The following is a 6,154-nucleotide window of genomic DNA, read 5'->3' on the forward strand; positions in this document are numbered from 1 at the left end:
AATCTGATAACACTTCCCACAATTTAATGGGCAACTTGCCTCCACCCACACATATAAATATTTTCAGAGAGGTTTGTAACTATTGGACAAGTATAACACTTGATAAGAACATACACTTGGACTTTCCTATTTCATTGATTCTTCTTTGCTATTTCTATCACTATTCTTTATTAGAAGTTTTTCACAAATTCAAAACTCACTCCAGCAAGTCACTAACATGGGTCAGCTGACCTCACTAGGAGAGCCGATGAGTGAAGGAAACAACCTCCAACATTCAAATGTCAACCCTCCTCAAAAGGCTATTGAATTATTTACCTTTTATCCGAACACACTTTGAATTGGCACATCAAAGAGCCTTTTTCTATTTCTTGAAAGTAGGTTAAAGGAGGAAAGAAAATAATTCAAGACAAAGCAAAATTTGATATTGAAAGAAAACTGTAGGGTATCAGACTCAAATGGAAGGCCAAGCATGAAGAAAATTTGGTTAAGCTTCAGTAATAGAGCAATTTTAATGAGAAGTGAAAGCAAGATGCATTGAAGTGCTGTTGTCACCTGGGTGATTATTAACCAGCTACGTTGTTGGACAAATCACTTTTGCATTTTGCAAAAGACTAGAGAAAATTTTGTGGGAAGATAAGGAACTCAAACTATCTTCAGGTTGAATTTAGAGTGTTAGCATATGTTTTTATAAATAACTAAATAAATAATATTTATAAATAAGTGGAATTTTGCAAATAGTAACTATTTTAATTTTATACTGTGTAAAACACATGTATACCTGTGGCAGATTCATTTTGATATTTGACAAAACTAATACAATTATGTAAAGTTTAAAAATAAAATTAAAAAAAAATAAAATGTCAAAAAAATAATAAAATAAAAATTGTTTTAAAACATAATCAAGGAGCAAAGTGATCTAAGGTCTTCCTAACAATTTTAGTGGCTGCTAAAATTTGTATTTAGACAACAAACATTTTATTCTGAGGTTGTGATAGTTCTCTGGTGAGAAATTTTATACCAGTAGCTGACAGTAATATTTCAGCACGATTTTTTCAATCATCACTTAGTAGTGTCTAGTAAAAATTTCACTAATTGAGACAATCAAAAAATATGCTATCAGTACCTGGGTCTACCAGTCTAACATTTCAACAGTAATGGCTAGACTGCACCTCATGTATTACAGCCCACTAGATATGGGGTTCAAACAAACCTTATACATACAAACATTCTGTAAAATACAAGTCTATATTTTGAACTTTGAGTTGATTATTGGCAGCTTATGTTCAAAATGTAGTTATTGAAAAGCTAATTTCTCATTCATGATGAAGTTTGGAAGCTATATAACCTTAGGAACAGGTACAGAAAGAGGAGATGTTTAATTGAAAAGAGAAATCTAACCAGGAAGGCAAGCATGGACTATCCTCAGATATTTGAAAGTTTTATTATAAAGGAGACAGTGAGTGTCTGAAAACTAAGAATAATGATACAAGTTCAGAAAAGCAGATTCCAGCTCTTTATAAAGAAAAACATAAAAACAATTAGAATTACTTAAACAATGGCACAAGCTGTGAAGCAACAAATGCCTTGTTTAAGTATATTTCATGTACTGTTTGCATATGAATTCTTTATTTTCTGTTGCTTGAATTCTGGAACAGCATTTTAAAAATGTGGTAGAACCACTCCAGAAATTTAGATCTGGGAGTTCAAATGACTCACTTCTTAATGAATTTTTCAAGTACCAGTGCTTTATATCCACATGGAAACCTAGCAATGGTCTGCAAACAGCATATTCAGCAGCAAGTTTGCAACTCTTGCTCTGGAAAAATGGTCTAAACGAGATAAACAAACAGTTCTTACTGAAGAGTTATCTAAAATCTACAAGGAGACATATAAATTGGTCCTAATTGGCATTCCTTCAAGAACCTCAGTAGATACCAAGAAGTGACTAGAGGTGAAGAATGAGTTCCGTTTTCAGTCTTAACTTGGCTCTTCCACCTGAAGATGGGGTTTTGCCAGGCAACGTGTACACCACTGCCTGTGTCAGACTTATTTCCTTGATGAAAGGAAGATTTGGCATTATCCTCAAGCTCTATATTCACTAAGAAAATAATAATTGCTCAATTAAGGGTTCACAGCTTTTCTTCCATACCCAGAGAATTTAACAGTTAAAGAGAAAATTGCACACCATGTGGGAATGCTCATCTTTAGTAAAATTGCTGAATAATATAAAGGAAAGCTGAAGCCAACTTGAAGGTTATAAATATAAGGAAATTGATGGTTCTTGAGTCAAAGTAATGTGTGTAATAGTTTTATTTCTGTGTAATACTAGGTTCTGTATATTTCTGGTTTATGTTAGTTGAAAATAGTCTTTTTACTTAGATTGGTTTTGAAATTTCCTTGTGTGATCATACTTTTGAATCACATTGAAAAAAACAAGGGTCTCAGAAAGACCTTGCATAGTGTTTAAACTTTATGACTTTATGTACTCTAGGGCTGTTGTTTGGAGCTTGAGATCTACTGAAGAAAGGCTGTCTACCAGAAGCATATGTGTCTACCTAAAGAGCTGATGAAATGTTTTGCAACAGCAAGAAACGCTAACTTGTATTTTTACTCTCAAAGAATATGGATACTATAAACTTCATCATGTCTTTTATCTCCTCTGCCTCTTTAAGTTCAGTTGTGTCCAACTCTTTGCGACCCCATGAATCACAGCACACCAGGCCTCCCTGTCCATCACCAACTCCCGCAGTTCACTCAGACTCATGTCCATTGAGTCGGTGATGCCATCCAGCCATCTCATCCTCTGTCGTCCCCTTCTCCTCCTGCCCCCAATCCCTCCCAGCCTCAGAGTCTTTTCCAATGAGTCAACTCTTCGCATGAGGTGGCCAAAGTACTGGACTTTCAGCTTTAGCATCATTCCTTCCAAAGAAATCCCAGGGCTGATCTCCTTTAGAATGGACTGGTTGGATCTCCTTGCAGTCCAAGGGACTCTCAAGAGTCTTCTCCAACACCACAGTTCAAAAGCATCAATTCTTCAGCGCTCAGCTTTCTTCACAGTCCAACTCTCACATCCATACATGACCACTGGAAAAACCGTAGCCTTGACTAGACGGACCTTTTTTGGCAAAGTAATGTCTCTGCTTTTCAATATGCTATCTAGGTTGGACATAACTTTTCTTCCAAGGAGTAAGCGTCTTTTAATTTCATGGCTGCAGTCACCATCTGCAGTGATTTTGGAGCCCCCCAAAATAAATCTGACACTGTTTCCACTGTTTCCCCATCTATTTCCCATGAAGTGATGGGACCAGATGCCATGATCTTCATTTTCTGAATGTTCAGCTTTAAGCCAACTTTTTCACTCTCCACTTTCACTTTCATCAAGAGGCTTTTTAGTTCCTCTTCAATTTCTGCCATAAGGGTGGTGTCATCTGCCCCTTTAGGCCTCTGTAAATCAAATTTTACATTATGTTGTTTAAAATTCCACCTGCTGAGAGTTTGCTAGCAAATGGTCTTGAAACTTGTTTCCAAAATGCTCACCCACAAACACTTTTATTAGCCAATCCCATTTGGTTGGCTGTGCTCCAACAAGTCTCTGGTGAACACAAGCATAAGTTACAGAGAAACAGAAATTTCCATGGCACTCTGGAGGAACGTTTTTGATCCTAAAGACACTAGTAATAAACTAAAATGTCATTGCAAATTCATGAGCATTTCCTTATGTCATGAGTAGCAGTAGGAGGAAGGGGCTGCATTTGTGCAATGGTTGTTCCATGTGTGTAAACCTTGTCCCCAACTTAAGATCAAAGACTGTCTTCAATCAACAAGTATTTATTTAGTGATTGCCATGCCTGAAACTTAAGGAGCCACAAAAGGACAAATAGGATCTACTTTTAAATTCTGGGATTTGTTGAATGAATGAAGAAAAACACATGGCTGGCCTAAGAAACCTTATAATAATCTATAGGGTTATGGATTTAACACAAAACAAAGCCCAGTATCTGTTTTGTCTTTGTCAGTTAAGATGTTCATCTATTTCATGACACAAAAGCTTTTAATATATTTCAACATTACTACCTTCATTTAAGATAATTTAACCAAGAAAAAAAACAATCTGTACCCCTATATCCTCCAGCTGGTACTTCTTGCCTGTGGAGTTTAAGGTATTTCTACTGAATCATTATTGTTCTGATTGTGAGCTTAATGAGGGCAGGGAAAGTCTAAATCTTTGTTAGCATTCTAGCCAGTACAAAAGTGCTTGGTAAACAATAAACATTGAGAAAATGATTATTCAATGAATATTGTATGAATAGTAAGAGGGAATAAATGGTGTTGACTTAAATGCTTGAAGCAAGAAGTATTCAGGAAGGTTAGTGTAGCTTAAAATGGTTTTAGTTTGCCAGAAGATATGAGATTTTTCCACTGGGCCTTCAGGAATGGATGGGATTTAAATAGTAGGTGGGAGGGAAATAAAGTATTTCTAGTGGAGTTAGGAACATGAACAAAAAAATTGCTTTGGGACTTCCCTTGTAGATCAGTGTAAAGGAATCCACTTGCCAATGCCAGAGACAGGGGATCGATCCCTGATCTGGGAATATCTCACATGGTGCAGAGCAACTAAACCCGTGTGCCACAACTGTTGAGCCTGTGCTCTAGAGCCCAGCAGCCAACATTACTGAATCTTGCATGATCTAGCATCTGTTCTCCACAGGAAGACAAAGCACTGGGATGAGAAGCCTGAGTACCACAACTAGAGAAAAGACCGTGCAGAAATGAAGACCCAGCACAGTCAAAATAAATACATTAATTAGTTAATTTACAAAAAAAAATTGCATTGAAGGCAGAAATATTACAGAAAGGATTTAATTCTTCTTTATGGGACCATCAGTTATATTATGGGTAAGTGATTTTGTTCTTTGTAGATTAACAGGTATTGTAGAGAAGTGCTTCTCAAATTTTAATTTCCATACCTGGGGATCTTGGTTAAACTGCAGATTTTAATTTGGTAGGTCTAAATTTAGTTATGAGATTCTCTATTTCTAACAAATTCCCAGATGGTATTGGTGCTGGTGCTAGATCCTGAAGTGCAAAGCTGTAGAGGATCCTTGAAGCTAGACAGAGTCATTTGTGCTGCATACAGAAGGCATTTGAGAATGACTCCATGCTTCTTAGCAGTGATGGCATGATGAAAAGTGTATTCAGGAAGATTAGTATGTCAACCTCATGGAAAGTATGCTAATGAAGAGAGAATGTGAATATAGGAAAACCAGCTGGAAGTCTGTCTTACACTTTATCTGCATATTTCACAGATTTGATGCTCAATTACCTGTTGATTGATTAGTTTCTGTGGACATGGTTAATTCAAAAGCATTTTCTCAGTGGAATAACTGTAGGCCCACTGACATTTTGAAAACAAATCAAATTTAGGTAAAAACACATGAGGAATCCATGAATGTTCTTCCTCTCCTCTCCATCTGGAAAAAAAAAACTATTCTTCAAAAGACTTGAAGTATTAGCTCTTCTGTTCCTCTCATATTCTGCCCTCACATGTATCTCTCAAACTCTGATCTTACTATATCATAATGATAATAATAATAATAATAGTAGTAGCACAACTAATTTTTTTGAGTGCTTATTAATAGTGCCTGGCAACTTGCTAAGTTTTATAATTAAATCTGTGAGGAGTACTGATATTAATATTTCTAGTTTTACAAATTGGAAAAAAGTACTTGCATGCCATCATACAATGTCAGATATGTAACAATAAATATATTTGTTCAGACAGTGATTGATCAAAATGTGTTCTAAGAAATCATTGAGGGATTGATTTTTTTATTTGACTGTTCCAGGTCTTAGTTGCAGCATATGGAATTTAGATCCCTGACCAGGGACTGAATCTGGATCCCCTGCATTAGGAGTACAGAGTTGTAGCCACTAGATCACCAGGGAAGTCCCAAGAAATCACTGATTATTAATGTAGCTTCTGATTTTGCATGTTACCTTTGTCTTTGTTCCCTGATCTCCAATAATTATGATAATGGATAGAAGTAGTGTTTCCTATATTCCAGATACTACTTTAAGCAATGAGATAACATGTGCTATTTCATTTAGTGCTCATAATAATCCTATAACTTGGGTGTTAGTATTCTCATTTTGC

Source organism: Bos indicus, chromosome 3 (genome assembly GCF_029378745.1).
Source record: "Bos indicus isolate NIAB-ARS_2022 breed Sahiwal x Tharparkar chromosome 3, NIAB-ARS_B.indTharparkar_mat_pri_1.0, whole genome shotgun sequence".
NCBI classification, from domain to species: Eukaryota; Metazoa; Chordata; class Mammalia; order Artiodactyla; family Bovidae; genus Bos; species Bos indicus.